General features: G+C 37.9%; 1 long non-coding RNA gene across 1 annotated transcript in view; it reads left to right on the plus strand.

The window, feature by feature from the left end:
- Positions 1-4,878: 4,878 nt before the first annotated feature.
- LOC124526036 (uncharacterized) overlaps positions 4,879-18,998 on the plus strand; it is a 339,939-nt gene continuing 325,819 nt past the window's right edge. The window contains exon 1 of the long non-coding RNA XR_006965603.1: positions 4,879-5,103. This is a non-coding gene — a long non-coding RNA (uncharacterized LOC124526036). The remainder of the gene's footprint in view (positions 5,104-18,998) is intronic.

Here is an 18,998-nt window from a genome sequence, read left to right on the forward strand (position 1 = left end):
TAAAGAAATACTGTTCTCAGAACATAACATTTAACAGAGTTCCTAATGTTCTTTTTTACAATCAGATATTTTCATTAAAATATACTGAAACCAGGCTGGTATGACAAGTAAGGTATAAGGCTAAAGGCTACAAGAAAAGCAAATCTAGAAAAATTTAATAAGAAAATGAAGAAAGAAAATAAGTATATTTTAATCATTGTTAACTCTTGTAAATAACTGAATATTTAATATTGAAAGAAAGGACTATATGTAAGTTGTGGGATTCTGTAGACACACATGGCAAGAGGTGATGTTTTCATAGTTTTATTAACTTAGTGACTTGATGAATTTTCTCTATTTAAAATTCTAATAAACTTAAAATCATTTAATGGAGTCTGTGTATTCTCCGCTGTATCTTCATTTTCCTTGCTCAATTTACTCATTTTTTCTTTCTTTATAAAATAGATTTTATAAAAACCACTGTTGGTTGTGCAGTGTTTTGGACATAAAAATTTGTGAGCTAATTACAACCTTAAATCTCTTGAAGTGAATTCATTAATCTTAAATAGACTTGATGAGTTTGGTTCCTTTGTTTGTCTCTCTAGCACACACATACACAAACACACACATTAGAAAATACAATAGTTGTTAAAGTGTTTACAAGATCCTTTTATTAAGATCCTGCACCTAAATAGATAAGAAGAAAGAGAATTGGAATACACATATACACACACATACTTAAACATATATATATACATGCACACATGCACATATACATATTTGTTATACTCTCTTTTTTAAACACTTTTTATATTTATTCTTAAGAGAGAGAGACAGGGTGTGAGCAGGGGAGGAGCATAGAGAGAGGGATACACAGAATCCAAAGTAGGCTCCAGGCTCTGAGCTGTTAGCAGAGAGCCTGATGCAGGGCTGAAACTCACAAACCAGGAGACCATGACCTGAGCCGAAGTCAGATGCTCAACCAACTGAACCACCCAGGCGCCCCTGTTATGCTTTCTACTCTGTAGTCAAAATGCATGGATCAAGACCAATGGGTGGAGATGGGAGTAGCACCCTTCAATATGACACCTGTTCATCCACTGTAAGTATTTTTGTTTGGTCTTTTCTGGACCCCTGGGCCCAGTGAGTTTGGAGGACCTAGTACTCAAGCAAGGATTTCTCTCATCAAGTAATATAATTATAGTTCCTATGAATTGGAAGATAGAATTTCTTCTCTGTCTATACATAATATGAGGTATGTATGTATGTATGTATGTATGTCACTGAACCAACCAAGCAGAGAATACTGTTATTATTTGGGCAGGGTAAATAGATGCCTGTTATCAAAGAGAAATTGGATTTCGCTTCCACAGTGGGTGCAACGAAAATAATACCTGGGATCCAGAGAATGTGCTGGAGGGACTTAGGATACCTCCTTCCCCAGTAGTCCTGGCTAATAGAAAAATATGATAACCTAATATTAAGACAAGACCACTGGTTCACTTCCCACAGGAATGAAGTTTGTGGAGTAGAAGGAAGCTCTAATTGCAAATTTAGGTCTTAGGAACCAGACACAGAAAGAACAATCGAAGCAACTATGATTTATGTTACCTAATTGCTTGGTTTTTTTTTTCACTTTTTCCTTTTCCTTTATATGAAGAACCCCAATTTGGGCTAGCATATTAAGTTTTGGGATAGGAGTGTGACTTGAGTTGACATCACTCTATTTCACAGTTGCCAATAAGACTTCAAACATTTCCTGTGTTGGGACATGATTTTTTCAAAGGGCCAAAATTATGCCAAGAGGGAAATGGGGTTAACTGTGATACATAATTCCACTCTCATCTCAAGACCCATTTTCTAACCTTTTTCTGCCCCAGGCAACCAAGTTGTAAAGCTTAAATGCATGGTCTTTTTTGCCCTCCAACTTCTGGTTGGGTTTGGCCAATGGGGTGCCAAGCCTATGGATCAGCAGGGGAGAGAAGAATGAGGTCTAAGCATTTACTTTTCTGGCTCAAGTTGCCTCTGACTGGCTTCTTTGACTGAAGTTCAATACTTTACTCAAAGTTGCCTCCTCTGCATGATTCCTTCCAAGCCTGTGGGTCATTGCCTTTGGTCTGGATTAGTTAACTAGTACCTTCTTGTTTTCCTAGAGCCTCTACATGTGTTTGTAAGACCTTCTCAAATTATCCTAACTTGCTTGGTCCTCTGCTTTTTGTTAGGAACTGCACTGACATGATTCCTTTTGTAACCCCTGTTCAGTAAAAAGGACATAGGCCGTGAATAAGAGTTTGAGGTGGAAAAGAGGTTATACATTGTGGTTTGGGGCTTTTAGAAGAAGGAGAGAAAGAGCTAGGGATTAAGAATATATGGAATCATGTGAACCTCTTCTTTTTTTTCCCCAAATATATTCTCCCATTCCGGAGGTTGCCTTTTCCTTTTTTATTATGCCCCTTAAAATATTGGGATATAATTGACATGTAACATTTGTTTCAGGTGTACTCTATAGTGATTCAGCCTTTGTGAATATTGTGAAATAATCACCACAGTAAATTTAGTTAACATCTGTCAACACATTTAGTACAATTTTTTTTTCTTGTGATGGGGACCTTCAAGATCTACACTCTTCGCAACTTCCAGATATACAAAAAGTATTGTTAACTCTAGACACTATGCTACATGTTACACCTTCAGGACTTATTTATCTTGTAGGTGGAATCTCATCTTGTATACGTAGCCCATTCTATGGCTCTCTTGTCGTAATACTGTCAGCTCATTCTTCTTCAAATTTTTATAATTCATGATTTAGCCTGAAATCGGGACCAGCTACCTAATTTATGGGACTCAGTGAAAAATGAAAATGCAGGGATACTTGCTAAACAATTCTTAATAATTGCAAGAGCGTGACAGCGGAGCCATAAACCAAATCCGGGGCCCCTGTGAGTGCCAGGCTTCTGTGTACCTGCACCCCGTATACCTGTGGAACTGGTGCTGCCTGAAATCCGACGATACAGGGGAGAGAAGCCACCACTTTTAAACAGTACTAGCAAGTTTAAGCTACTAAGATGAAAAGTCGTAGCTAAAATACATATTTTTCCATAATGCCTGAAGGCCGAGAGCTGCTGTTGTTCAAACTTCCTATTCTTTTCTGGGGCTGTTTATAAGAAGGTTGAGGCATTAGGGAGGGATGAAATAAAGTCAGAGGTTGGGGCTCTTGAGTCACTAAGACAGTGATTCTCAATCCTGGCTGCTAATTAGAATGTCCAGGGAGGCTTTAAACAAAACCCAATTAAGTCAGGAGGGATGCGGTGAGGTGAGCCCTGCACCCCTTTGGACTTATTGGTCTGTCCTGGGACCAATGTAGCTTTAACAGCTTTCAAGGTAATACTAATTTGTAGACCAGTCTGTGCCCTGTTCCTGTAATTTTTTTCCTTCACAGTTGGAAACTGTTGGAGGTTTAGTCCCTTTTAAAGAGAAATTGATACCTTGCTTTTTCATTCTAAGGAAAAAGGTAAGGAAAAAAATTAATGTAGGATTTTAGTAAAGCTAAGAGTTCTCCAGAGCATTAAGAAAATATAATTGAAGTTGGAAAGATGTGCCCTCTATTTGAGGCTTGGCTTGACTTTAAGTTTAGCTTCAAATGGTACTTTCATATCAAATTACTGTTTGGGTATCAGTAAGTGCTCCATTAATAGACACACTGATATTTTAATTATATATATATATATTTCCTGTATAAAGCATTTCTTTGGGATTTGTTTATTTCAGTGAATTTCAAAATATGTTACAGAGATCCTTTCAAGGGGTCTGTGAGTCAAAATTATTTTCATGGAATTTCTAAGATGTTTTTTTCCACTCTCATTCATTCATGTGTGCGCAGTGGAGTTCATACAACAGGTTGAGTGCAGGAACAGGAAGAGAATCTAGTTTGCTATTAAGCCAGACATTAAAGGGATTTGCAAGCATTTAAAACAATGACTACATATTTTGAATAAGATATATTTTTAAATAAGAATGTTTTTTACATTAATACATATAGTTTTACCTTAAAATTAACAACCATTTAATAAAATGATAAGCTTTAATTTCTAGTTACACCAAATAGTTATAGGTATAACCTACACAAAAGTTCTTTGATTTCTTCAATAATTTATTTTCACAATCATTTACTTTATTTTATTTTATTGTTTTACTTTTTTTTTCCATTAAGATAAGTGCACTTCTTAATCTCCTTCACCTATGTCACCCATTTCCCCACCCACCTCACCTCTGGTAACCATCAGTTTGTTCTTTGTTTCCAAACTGTATTGTTTTTATTTATTTATTTACTTACTTACTTATTTACTTATTTATTTATTTATTTATTTTTCTTTTTTTTTTTCTGATGGCTATTTCTTTTGCTGGATATAGAATTCTGAGTTAATAGTTCTTTCCTCCCAGAACCTTAAAACTGGTGTCCCATGTTGTGAGAGACGGAAAAATAGCCCCTCAAAGATGTTAATGTTTTAATGCCTGGAACCTGTGGATAGTTTACCTTATTTACAACTTTGCAACTTAATTGTAATTAAGTTAAGGACTTTAAGATGGAGGGAGAATGCTGGATTATCCAGGTGAGCTAAATTTAAAAACATGCACCCTTGAAAGTAGAGAACCTTGGGGCACCTGGGTGGCTCAGTAAGTTGAGCGTTCGCCTCTTGGTTTTGGCTTGGTTCACGATCTCATCATTTGTGGGTTCTAGCCCAAGCCGAGTGGAGCTTTGTGCGGACAATGCGGAGCCTACTTTGGAGTCTCTTTCTCTCTCTCTCTCTCTCTCTGCTTCTTGCCCCCTCACACTCGTGAGTGTGCGTTCTCTCTCTCATCAATAAACAAACGCTTAAAAAAAGAAAACCGAGAACTTTTACAGCTCTTGTCAGAGGGAGACATGACTGGATAAATGGTCAGAGACTTGAGTGTTGCTAGGTTTGAAAAAGGCTGATGGAAATAAAGAACCTGGGCAGCCTCTAGAAGCTGGAAAAAGCAAGGAAACTGATTGTCCTCGAGCCTCCAGAACGGAATACAGCCTTACGGATGCTTGGATTTTAGCCTGTGAGACCCACGTCAGACTCCTAACTACAAAACTGAAAGGTAAGAAATTTATGTTCTTTAAAGCCACAGAATTGATGATAATTTGTTACAGCAACCGTAGAAAAGGATTGGAACAGTTCTCTGGTTTCTGTTGAGAAATCTTTAGTTATCTGAGTTGTGCCTTTGTGTGTGATGTGTTACATTCTCTGTTTTTTGGTAGTTTTGTTTTTTTAGGGGTTTTGTTATGATATTTAGGTAGGGTCTTCAGGTTTTCCCTTTTGGGGTTTTGCTACACTACTTAAGCCTATAAAATCATGTTTGTGGCTCTGAACTGAAATATTTTAAGAAAAGTTGGAAAATGCAGCAGGGGTTAAGTGGGTTGAAAAGCTTTATTCTTTTTCAAGATTGTTTATACTGTGCTATGTCCCATGAACTTCCATATAAACGTGTGGATTTGTTTAGCAATATATGTGATGAAACCAGCTGGAATTTTGATAAGGCTTGTGTTGAATCTGTAAGGCCAATTTGGGAAGTATCCCTCTCAACAATATTAAGTCTTCTGATGTATTCCCCTCTGTTTAGGTCTAATCTTCTTCCAAAAGCATTTTGTAGTTTTCAGAGTGTCAGTTTGCTACTTTTTTGTTCAGTTTATTCTTTTCTATTCTTCTTGAGACTATTTAAATGGAATTGTTTTCTTAATTTCTATTTGTTTGCCTGTTGTTACTGTATAAAAAAACCAATGGATTTCAATATGTTGAGCATACATCCTGCACACTTGCTGAATTCTCTTATTCTAACAGGTTTTTTGTTTTAGCAGATCCCTTAGAATTTTCTATTAATGTGATGTATTAGCTGATTTTTTGGGTGTAGAACCAGTTTTGCATTCCTGGGATAAACCCTATGTGGTCATGATATATAGTATGACATGTTGTTAGATTTGATTTATGATATTCATCAAAGACAAATCTGTAGTTTCTCTTCCTGTAATGTGTGAAGCCTGAAAACAACCCCCAATGAGCTGAGGTATCAGAAGAATCTCCTGCTCTTGGGTATTAGCCCTTGGGCTAAAAGGAGGAAAGCTGGAGATCCAAGGGTTGAAGGTAGAAGCAGATAAGATAACCACCTCAAAAAGTGTTTCAGGGGATTGTTGGTAGTATGTGGAGTGCCTGAGATTATTCCCAATTTTTGCTGTCTGGCCAGCAGAGGACTAAATTCTTCTTGGTTCCAGGAGATGGGTAGGGAAGTCTGTAGACTTGGTTGAGTGAAGAGAAAGCGGTTAGTGATAGTCAGGCCCACTTAATAACCATTTGTCTTCCATTGTGGGGCCAGACACAGGTCTGCTTTAACACATCAAATGCTCCATGCTCAAAAGCGGAGTGACTAACCATCCTGGCTTTCTCTGGACTGAAGAGGTTCCTAGGACGTGGGACATTTGTTGCCTAAAAGTGGGAGAGGCCTGGCCAAACTGAGACAAATTGCTCAGCCTATTTCAAAGTGACTTCTCCCAGTAAAAATATTCTCTCTCTAGGCTCCTGGGTGGTTTAGTCGGTTAAGCGTCCGACTTTGGCTCAGGCCATGATCTCATGGTTTGTGGGTTTGAGCTCGCATCGGGCTCTCTGCTGTCAGCGCAGAGCCCACTTCAAATCTTCTGTCTTCCTCTTTCTATCCCTTCCCTGCTCATTCTCTGTCTCAAATATGAATAAACATTAAAATAAAATTAAAAATATAAGTATTCTCTCTCCACTTGCTCTGAAAGAAAGAAGCAGTGCTACTGGAATCACCCATGCAGAGGAATGGATGGCTGTTTGATGTAAATCTAGGTGTCTCCTATTAGGGTCTGGGAGTTACTGTAACATGTTTTCACAATTCTCTGTGGAAATAGTACTTTCATGTCAAATGCAATACAGTTAAATGTAAGATTTTTTTTTCGTTAAGAACCTGAGAATGTCTATCTAGAAATTTCAGAACTGGAATTGGGCTGCGTAGCACTGTTTCAGTTGTCCAGTTCTAATATGTAGAAGGCAAAACCAAACTTAATAGTAAATATCAAGTGGGGGCCAAGTGTCTTTCCTGCAGGGTGTTTGGACAAAGCTTTTCCAGTCCTTACATTAGGTATTAGAGTTGAGAAAACTGAATTACAGCGAAGTACAAAGTAGTGAAGAATGTAGAACTCAAAACTGTGTGTGTTGTAGAAGTTAGTAGTGTATTTGGGCTGCGACTCTTGGATTAGTTTCAGCAAAAATACCAGTTATGTTAAATTACTGTTGCTTAATAACTATGTTTTTATTGGCTTTGTAACTTCTTGAGTTTTAACTTGGTTTTATTGTTGAATGAGAACAATAGTTATAATTAGTTTATACTAAGATTTTCTATATACAAGTAACATAATAAAGTCAACACTGAGAGTCTAAATATATATAATATACATATTGTTTTTCTATCTTACTTGGCTATATAAGGCATTATGTACACTCTCTTAAACGTGTTTTGATTTAATGCAGATGCATTACTATTCGTTAAACTTTCAGCTCTGTAGAGGGAGATAGAGAGGGTTACATGGGAAAGGGGAAGGAGTGGAAGAATTTAAAAAGCCAGTATATCCTTATAGTTCATTGCATAACTCATTTCCTAACATTTTTGATTGTACTATTTAGAATCCACAAACCTTTAAAAATCTCTAAAGATGTCTATGTCATGTCTCCCATGATTTTAGTGGTATATTTCTAAGGAAATAGAGGACTTAAGTCTTTTGGGGGGATAATTTGGAAATCAGGCATGGGTAATATTTTTTTTTAGAGTGAATTTATTTTTGAGAGAGAGTACCAGTGGGGGAAGGGGGGGAGAGAGAGAGAGAGAGAGCGAGCGCGCACACACAAGAGAATGAATGAATGAATCCCAGGCAAGCTCTGCACTGTCAGCAGACTCAGGGCTCAATCTCCCTAAGCAGGAAATCATGACCTGAGCTGAGATCAAGAGTTGAATGTTTAACCAAATGAGCCACCCAGGTGCCCCCAGGCATGGGTCATATAAGAACTTCCTCAAAGTATAATAATAATAAGAATTGTAATAAAACTTACATTGAACTCCTATATGACACACGTTGTTCTAAATGTTTTAATAGAGTACTTTATTTCCCAACCATCTATGAGTAAGCTATTACTTCCATTTCCTGGAAGAGAAAGCAGAGGGACAGAAGAGTATAGTAATTTGAGGAGGATCCTGAATTTAATCTCAGATTAGCTGGTTTCAGAGTGCCCATTCTTAGACATGATGCAGAGAGATGTGATTAACAACAAAATGATCAGACATTTGTAATAAAGAGATATAAGATTCAAAGACCTGAAAATAAGTGGGGAAACAACAAATACCCATTATTTGTAATTAAATAATCTTTGGTGTTAATATGCTGAAGATAACAAATTTTAATATCTGTCCTTTGAAGAGAAAAGGATTGAAAGACGAAAAATTACAATATAACCGAAGACTCCTTCATTTGGCTTCAGTGTGTGTGTGTGTGTGTGTGTGTGTGCGCGCGTGCGTGTGCGTGTATAGGTAGGTAATCTCTATGCCTGGCATGGGGACATTTGGTTTTAGTTTTAAAATGTCAGTTGCATACTATATAGTGGGGGGTAAACTAGGACTTGTGTCCTCAAGCCTAAATTGGCGATAAAATAATTCCCTGGGTCTCAAAGTTAGAGGGCAATACTATAAAACATTCTGAAGGTTGTGTGTAAAATGGCCCCATTTCTAGAAGTTTAGTTAAGGAAAATGCTGGTGTTTGGGAAAACACTGTTATGCTCTATCAGGGTCAATTTTTCTAGGAGAAAGTACTTTGTTAGTCTATAGCTATGGGTTACACAACTGTAATTTCTAAACAAGGTAAAGTCATTGCTGCCATTAGTAAAAGTCCTGTTACCAAGAACAACTGAGGAAAAGTGACCTGCAAAAATCTGTTCCTAATAACTTGAAAAATCTTACTTTCTTAAAGTCCCTAAACTATACAGCAATGATCAATATAACGTCTCAAAATAGTTTTCAAGGAGTATATCTACATTTGAAATTACGTAGATCAAAGAAATACTTCTTTAGTAAGCAGCATAAGGAGAGCCTTCTCTTATTGTTTTTAAGGCCAGGCAGAAGAAATGTAAATGGGTCACTTCAATGAGAAGATCAAGGGTGGAGCTCACTTAAGATGTAACTGGAGGGGCGCCTGGGTGGCACAGTCGGTTAAGCGTCCGACTTCAGCCAGGTCACGATCTCGCGGTCCGTGAGTTCGAGCCCCGCGTCAGGCTCTGGGCTGATGGCTCGGAGCCTGGAGCCTGTTTCCGATTCTGTGTCTCCCTCTCTCTCTGCCCCTCCCCCGTTCATGCTCTGTCTCTCTCTGTCCCAAAAATAAATAAACGTTGAAAAAAAAAATTAAAAAAAAAAAAAGATGTAACTGGATATAAAGACTTAAAGTCATGAAGACTGTATATTTTCGTTTTAAAAGCTCTTCATCCTGATTGGTCGGTTTAATATTCAGACAGGCTTTTTCAATGTAAGTGAAAAATAGGTGCCATAGTTTAAGAATAATATTATCTTTATAGCTAATAATACCAGATAAACAACAAGTCTTGTTAGGAAAGCCCTACAAATAGTTTTTGATTGTTGTGGCTTGATTGCTGTCACTATCTCAGACTATGATCTATCATGGAGAGATCTGATTGGCCAGCCGAGGTCATGTGCCCACCCTTGTGATGGAAGATAGAGCCATGTGATTGAAAGTATCTCTGAGAGAATGGCCACCTGACTGAGATCTGTTAAGACCCTTGACAAAAGCTTGGGTTACCTTCTGAAGCCTCTTTTGGGGGGGGGGCAGACTTACCAAGAAACAAAGTCTTTTTCTGATATTGCTAAATTGGTAGGCTGTAAGCATGGATGATCATGGGCCATTTTGCTTGCCATACAGATAGAACCTATCTATAAAGCTGTGGTCATCTTTAATGCTCTTCAGTCAGTATTTTTAAGCACATAGTAGGTTTGTACTTCCAGTCCTCTTTGTGGTTGACAGCATCATGTGACTTTATTTGCACAATAAATCACAAGAGGAAGTGATGCATCACTTCTGGGTGGAGAACTTAATTACTTATATGAAACCCTGCAGAGTGCTTTCCCCTTAGCACAGCACTTGACAACATTTGAAATGGCACTTGGTGTCATAAGCCTGAAATAGTCCTGAGTTATTACTGTGATCAGGGTCCCTCTGTTGGATCCCAGTGGGCATGTGATATAAGCAGTCTTCAGTTTTAAGTCAGCTTTTGGGATTATTTGTCCCCACACCATGGTCTAATCATTCTAATGATCCTGTAACTATGTAAATTTCTGTATTAGCTAACAGCATTGGCTCATTCTGGAAACTACTGTATGTGTTAAGCACTGAGGCAAATATTGCTAAAGTTTATTTCTGTATTATCAGCTCTTTAACTTTCATATTAAATACACATACAAAGTTTGGTGAACAACTGTTTTACATATTCCTAACATTTGTCATTGACTCTACTGAGCCTTTTATAAAACTAAGTATATTTTATCAGAAGACTGAATTTTTTCCCCCTACATGCAGCCTCAGTACCTAACATTGAAAGAAAGAAGACTTCCTTCGAAACTTGGGTTTGGCTTAAAGTCTGAAAGAAACGGTTATGTGCTTTACTGTTAACATTTTAAATGAACAATACCTCAGAGACCTAGACTGTATAATCTTCTAAGCTCTTCTCTTATTTTGAAATCATAAGTTATATTGATTTATTAGCTGTATATATCTCCTTTCTTCAGGGATTCTTTCCCCTTGCAGCAGCAGAATGTCAAGGAAACAGTAAGTTTCTGTTGCTTATTAAGCAAAGGTATAAGAAAACAAATTGCCCTAATGAAATATTTAAGAAGAATACTAGGGTAATATATAACTTCATGTTTATTTTTCTGCAACTGGAAGGCCCAGCAGAGGAATGAAGGTATAAGAGATAAAATTTGTAATGTGAGGTAGAAAATCAAGATGCAAATTTTCAAAGGAAAGACATAAAGAAGCATTTTCACAGATTTTAGATTCTCTTCACCCATAAAGGGTGATAGAAAAATTGGGTTGTTGGAGAGGTTAGAGGATTTGGGAAAAAGGATTTCTTAGGTGTAAGATGTACAGTGATTCTTGGCTTTGACCTTAGCTGTGGGGGGGCGGTGACTAGGAGCTTGCTAGTGGAAGGTACTTCATCAGTACTATGGAGATTTTTGACATGATGTTCCTGAGTTACAAGCACCAGAGAACTAGGGGCTGATAGTTAACTACTTTGCAAGTGGAGTTGCCATCACTGGGTTTGGATACGCATGTGCTCCTAACCTTTCTCTGGGCAAAGGGTGAATGCGTTTTACCTATAGATCAGAGGATGGCCACATGGGAGAACCAGCCTGGAAGGGCTTGAAATCCAGCCAAAAAGGTGTCTTAGAAGTTCTGTGGACTCCATAAAGAGAATGTGTGTGGCGAGTGGCTGAAGATAATGGGCTAAATGGGAGTGGCAGGAAAATTGATCTCTTGGATCCTGGAAAAGAAAAACAAATTTTTCTAATGTGGGGAATCTCTGAAGAAGTTACAAAATCACTTAAGAGCAAAGGAATTAACTTGCAACATCTGCCACCCTTGGAATTGGGAGCTAGCTTAAAATGTTGCCTTTGAGTAAGAACATTGCTTTTCTCTTTCCTTTCCCCACTGCTTGGACCCTCATGGCTTCAGGAATGGTGACAAGCAGTTTCTCTGCTGGAAACCAACCTCTGGAAAGGCTAGCTCAGGGAGACCTTACAAACTGTGGGTCTAGATTATGATAAGTAGTTGGAATTTTTTAGTCGTACAATTAAGATAATACTTGGGACTCAAAGTGGCGTGTGCTCTTAGGAGCAAGCAGGGGTGAATTACTCTATCAGCAGGTTGGAAAAGACTGTAGAGTAGCTCCTATGAGCACATACCCATGGGACATGTTTGTTCAATTTACTGCTTATGTTCATTACATTTGAATAGAGAACACAGCCTCTCAAGTCTCCAAATGATACTTTACATTAAGTTACTACTTTGATTCTAAGTTGCACTAGGTTTTTTAGCATATTTACAATTGATATGGACTGATTTTTTGAGTGATTTTTTTCTTTCTTTAAAAAATGTTTCCATAATAGTAATAATACATCATATAATTGCTTCTGTCCTAGAACTTAGGAAATACATGATTTTAAAAAAGACCATAATTTTGCATAGTAGTTTACATAATTTTATATTAAATATTGGAGCAAGTCACTAGGGGGTTAAAATGGTCATTCAAATACATACAGTTCCAATCTAAGGAAAATACTGTTTAAAAAAACTAGGATTTTGATCCTGGGTTTTCCACATCATAGTTTTCTTGAAAGGTGAAATCATTAAGAATCTTGACTTCAGAGAAAAAAATGACTGAGCAGGTAACTTAATATGGTAAGTTGTATATGAATTGCAATATTATGATCTGAAATATTACCCAACCTTTAAGTACCTCAGGGCTCATCTTATTCTACACTTAGATATGACATGAAGGATATTTGGGCTTGTTTCACATGAGAAAAAATATGTTGATATCTAGGTTGTTTGAAGCCACATAAGTGGGTTAGAGTCTTGAATTCAGATGTTACTCTCTCAAATTCTAGTAGAGAGAGAGAGAGAGAGAGAGTGTGTGTGTGTTTGCTGCATTGAGATGAGTATAAAGAAAATGCATCAGAAAAACCTAACAAGCAATACTGGAAAAAACTTATATCCACACTGACTGCCATGCCCATTATAAGATAATATTTTTCCATAGCTAGACAAGAAATTTATTTGGAATCAAGAGCAAAGAATACTTTAGGCTGTAAGATATAAATAACCCAACAGATGAATTATGAAATTTGTTGAATCCTGCTATTGCCAGGGAAATCGTTGGGATAAAGAATACACAAAGTTTAAGACATAGTTCCTGCTCTCAAGAAAATGAATGTTTTATTGCTAGAGCCTTACCTGTGGAAAACTAACATACACGTGGGACATAGTAAGAGCCCAAGGAAAGAGGGTCACAAATGGTAAATGCTGAGGAATCACCTGCCTCTCTTCTCACAGATTGAAACACTATCCAGAATGGGAGGATTTCTAAATTACCATTTTGAGCCTTGAGTGCATTTTCATGGTTACCTTTTAGACCTTTCATTTGATCTCTTCATTTATCTTTGTGATGTGATTGCAATTCTCATAGTTGACAAAACTGTGAACCTTAAAGTTGTCCTAGAATACTTTTTGTCTTTACCCCACTACCATGAGATTGTCTTAAAGACCCACTGGTTCTTGATCCAGTATACTTTTTTTTAATGTTTATTTATTTTTGAGAGACACAGAGTGGAAGCAGGGAAGGGGCAGAGAGAGAGAGAGGGAGACACAGAATCTGAAGCAGGCTCCAGGCTCTGAGCTGTCAGCACAGTGCCTGACATGGGGCTCGAACTCAGGAACTGCTAGATCATGACCTGAGCTGAAGTTGGACGCTTAATCAGCTGAGCCACCCAGGCACCCCTGATCCAATCTAATTTCAAAAGCTGGTGATTTTTTTCCTTCCCCCTTCAATATGGGTTCAGGCTCGTCTCCACTTGTGTCTTGGTTATAGCAATACCTTTTTTTCCCTCTTTTCCAAGTTTATATGTTGACTGTGACTTGACTTTGCGTTCTCTGACAGTATCTGTGAAAAGCAGAGTTTTTAATGATAAGTTAATAAATCGGACTTCACTGTCTTCTATGCTTCATGCTTTTTGTGTCCCAAGAAATACTTGCTTAACTCCGTGTAACGAAGGTTTTCTCCTGTTTGGTTGCTGTGTTGTTTTTAGCCCTTTTCCAGATGTTATATAGTTTCACTTTGTACACTTAGGTTTACAATCTATTAACTTTTGCATATATGTGAAGCAAAGTCAAAGTTCTAAAAACTGACATAGAACATTAGATGGGTTTCAAAGATAAAACATACTGATTTTGTATATGCATACATTATGAAATCATTGCTACAGTAAGTGTAACTAACCTCCATCACCATGCATAGTTACAATTTCTTATAATTTTTAAGATGACTCTTCCAGCTACTTTTGAATATGTGATACAGTGTTACTAACTATAGTCACTGTGCTACGCATTGCATCCCCACTGCTTATGGTATAACTGGAAGTTTGTACCCTTTGACCATCTCTACCCATTCACCCACCCCTCAACCACTGTCTACAACAACCACCAATTTGTTCTCTGAATCTGTGGGTTTGTGTTTTGCTTTAGTTCTTGTTCCTGAATTCTACATATAAGTGAGATTATATGGTAATTATCTTTCTCTGTCTCACTTACTTTACCTAGCTAGCATAATGCTTTTAAAATCCATGTTGTCTAAAAGTAGTGTTTCCTTTTTTTTTTCTGGCTCAGTAATACTGCACTGTGTGTATATATGACATCTTCTTTATCCATTCATAGATGTATAGACATAGGTTATTTACATAGACACTTAGGTTATTTACATATCTTGGCTATTGTAAATAATGCTGCAAGGATCTTGGGGGGTGCAGGTGTTTTCTTGAATTCGTGGGTTTTTTTTCTCCTTTTCAGGTAAATAGAAGTGAAATTGCTGGATCATATGGTAGTTCTTTGTATTTTTAATTTTTTGAGGACTCTCCCTAAGATTTTCTGTAGTAACTGTGTCAATTTACATTCCCATCAACGATGCAAGAGGTTTCCTTTTCCTCCGCATCCTTGCCAACACTTGTTATTTCCTGACTTTTGGATAATAGCCATTCCTATAGGTAAGGTGATACCTCATTGTGGTTTTGATGGGCATTTCCCTGATTAGTGATGTTGAATATTTTTTCATGTGCCTGTCATTGTATGGCATTGTAGGAAAAATATATTCAGGGCTTTTGGAATTTTTAAATTAGACTGTATATAATTTTGCTTTTGAGTTGTAAGATTTGTTTATGTATTTGAGTTATTAACCCCTTATCAGATAAATGTAACCTATGGGAGATAATATTTATAAATCATTTTTCATTTTGCTGATAGTTTTCTTTGCTATGCTGATAACGTCTTAATTGGTTCTTAATCTCCATTATATCCCTGCCAATTCTTTTTTATTCTGCCATCAGAATTCATCTTCAGTAACACAGAACTCCTCATTTGGGCCTCTACATAGACTTGTTCTTAATGCTTTTCAAATTTGACCACTGCAAGTTGTTAGAGTACAACTTTCTTTTCACCTTTCAAGTACCTGCTACTGGAAACACCTGGCTTCATTCATGTATCCACTAGCTCAGTAATTCACAAATGCCAATTGAGTGGCTACTATATTCTCAATGGAGAAATTAGGTTCTAGGGATAAAGCAAGGCACAACACAAAGTCTCTTATCTCAGAAGCTTACCTTCTGACAGGGAGAATTAGACAAATTTAAAGTAATTCTATTATCAGAAGATACATACGTACAAATGCTTGTTTTCATGTCTGTATACATAACCTCAGATAATAATTGTTCTGTAGAAAAAGAAGGCAGTAGGTTGGAGTGCTGAAATGACCTTTGAGATGAGAACTGAGGAAAGTGAGTGAATGAGTCCCATGGTGTAAATGAAGGGAACATCCTAGACATAAGCAAGAGGAAGTATAGAAGCCCCGAGTTCACTCTCTTGTGTCCAGCCTGTGAGTAAGACTGTGGAATTAATTATATGTGACAGTATTTTTTCTCGTTTCCATTTCCCACTTTTTATAATTCTCTCTGTTGAAATTTTACAGGTATTCATGCACATTGATCATCTTTCCACCACCTCTTTCAACAAATTTATCTTGGACCAATTTAGGGTCTGCTTCTGTTGATAGTGTGGTCCACAGCCAAGACAGGAAATGATCTTGCTTCTTTACATGTCTCATATTTTTTTATGTATGCTGCCTATCTTGTGTAAGGTATTGCGGGGGATAAAATATTAGCACCATAAAAAGTCATACCTCTTCTTTGTCAGGTATCTGACATGCTGAGTTAATCTAATACATAGATGACTTGAGTTTGAAATTTGAAATTCTGGTTAAAGTCACCATTGCTTTCCATTCTAAGGCTAGAATCAGGACTGTCCCTTCAGCAGGTTATGGGATCTGAGCCCCTGCGGAAACTTAGAAATTCCCTTAAGCTTTATAGCCAGAACGGTAGTTGTCTTGGGAGCTGGTTCATTCCTTTTGCTCTTGAGTCCTGCCTCCATTTTGTACCTTAGAAAATCTCTTTGCCTGGTTGCTCTACCCCATGCCTTCAGAGAGATGCACAGTGCTTTGGGTCAATGTCTCTTAGCTCTCCTGCCTCCACCCCAGCCTTTTGCTGCTGTTGCCTGACCGCTTGTGAAATCCTGTTTTGCTCAGAGACTTGGCTCTCCTGCCACGCCAAGCCTTCAGCAGGACTTCTTGCGCTATGCACCTGGAGAAGGCCTTCTATACCTCGGGGGCATCTCAGAAATTCCACCCTAACCTGTGACCTACTACTGCTGTGTACTTGGTGAAGAGCCAAGGCACGGGGCTGAAGAGATTTGCCCTGTTGGAAGACTTTAAGCATGCTAGTCTATCATGCTGGTCCACACATAGCCATTAAAAGTTCCATTGGTTTCTTCTCAGTCCTGTGGTGAATTCCTTCTCCCACTGCTCCTCTAGGGATAAAAGCAATCGTGGTTGTCCTCTCTCTTCAGGAGGGATCTTCACTTCCTTAAATTCGGTTCCCTTTTGATTCTTTGCATCCTCAGTTCTTTGAAACTATGATTTTGTAGTTTTTCAGGTTTGTCCTTATTTTTAGCATAAAAGGGATAGTTTCTTGCTTCTTGTTGTTCCTTACATGCTAATTGGAAGTGGAAGCCTTCTATCCAAATAGGAGACCTAGCTGGTAAAAAAAAAACTTACCTGAATTTGGATTTTAGGCAAAAGGAAGCTACATAAATGATATTTTTAGTCCATAAATAGTTCTGCATTTGTGTATTTGTTATGTATGTGTCAGGAACTGTTAGAGACCTTGGGACGAGGTCCCAAGATGGATGAGATAAATTCCCTGCCCTCAAGAAATCTGCACGTTTTAGGGGATATGAACATTTAGAGGAAATACATTTAAACATTTAGTTTTAGATGATAGCAAATACATCAAAAGAAACCAGATTTAGACAGATATATTAGACACAGTTTGTGCACTGTCTTGGATTTGCTTAGCCTTACCTGCCTGTATATTCAACCTGGGTGTTGATTTCTTTGGCTGGATTGGATCTAGCAATTGCTTATACCATCTCTGCAGTTGTAAAGCTGCCACAGTGTAAGGAGGCCCCATCTGTGGTGCCAACCAAATAGGAGAAGCTCCTATCCATTCCCTACCTGGAATGGGTGCTTGGCATCTACGGCTTGTTCAGTGGCTTCCTAGAAGAGCCACTTTTTACAACCTGGAAGTATGAAGAAGTTAAAACCTTGAAGAACATCATATCCATTAGAATGGTTAAAAAACAACAACAACAGAAAATAAGTGTTGGCAAGGATGTGGAGAAAACTGGAAACCTTGTGTGTGGTTGTTGGGAATGTAAAGTGGTGCAGTCACTGTGGAAAACAGTATGGCAGCTTGTTAAATAAAAAGGGATTAACATGATACAGCTATTCCATTTATTTTTTTTTAATTTTTAACTTTTATGCACTTTTGAGAGGCGGAGAAAGTGCAAGTGGGGGCAGGGAAGAGAGAGAGAGGGAGACAGAATGTGAAGCAGGCTCCCATTGGTACAGAGTCTGAAGTGGGGCTCAAACCCATGAACTTTGAGGTCATGAGCTGAGCTGAAATCAGAAGCTTAACTGACTGAGCCCCTCAGTCCCCCTCAGCTATTCACTTTTTATGTGTACATCCAGAAGAATGGAACGGAAAGTCTTGAAGAGGAATTTGTACACCGGTGTGCATTGAAGCATTATTCACAATAGCCAAGAGGCAGAAGCCATCTAAGGGTCCATCACGGGGGAACAGATAAAGTGTGGTATATTTGTACAATGGAATATTACTCAGCCTTACGAAGGATGGAAGTTCCGTCACATGTTGCAGCATGGTTGAACCTTAAGGACCTTATGTTAATTGAAACAAGCTAGTCACAAATAGACCAGTACTGTGTATAGATTTATGTGAGCTACCTACGGTAGTTAAAGTAGAACAGTGGTTGCCAGGAGATGGGAGGGGAGAAGAGGAGATTTGTGGCCTTCAGGGAATAGAATTTGCAGAACAGAAGAGCTCTGGAGATGGGCTGCACAATAATGTGGATGTACTTAATATGAAACTATACATTCAGTAATGGACAACATGGTAACTTTTACGTATATTTTACCACAATTAAAAAAACCCACAATCTTATGAAGTAGAATTCAAATAATCACAGACAGGAGATTGGAAAGAGCTAGAAGAAAAATTGCACACTCTTTGTCTCCCTTACAGTGACAAACTATTTGGAGACAGAGTAACTTCATACAGCCCTTATGGAGAATGTGAGAACAAACAACCAGCTGTGTTTTGTTTCGTTTTGTGTTTTTCTTTTTTTTTCTTTTTTTGTTTGAGAATCTGTGGCTAGCAGAATAATACATTCCCCTGGCATATGCTATCTTACTCATGATCTTCCTTGTCTTTCCTTCGAATTTCAACCTCGCCTATCTCTAACTTGACACAATTTATATTTGACTCTTAATCAAATTTTATTTTCTAGGGAATCCAGTCTTAGGCATGTGCATTTGTAATATTATAGATGATTTATTAAGGGCAGCATTTTAGAAGAGATCCTGTGTGAGCTGAGCTTGGATAAGGAAGTAGGATAGAGAGATTTTCAAGAAGTGCATTTCAGGGGCGCCTGGGTGGCTCAGTCGGTTGAGCGTCCGACTTCAGCTCAGGTCATG

This window comes from Lynx rufus, unplaced genomic scaffold, assembly GCF_022079265.1.
Source record: "Lynx rufus isolate CCGP_SWC_20201006 ecotype Redwood Valley unplaced genomic scaffold, mLynRuf1.p SCAF_5, whole genome shotgun sequence".
In the NCBI taxonomy this organism is placed as follows: domain Eukaryota; kingdom Metazoa; phylum Chordata; class Mammalia; order Carnivora; family Felidae; genus Lynx; species Lynx rufus.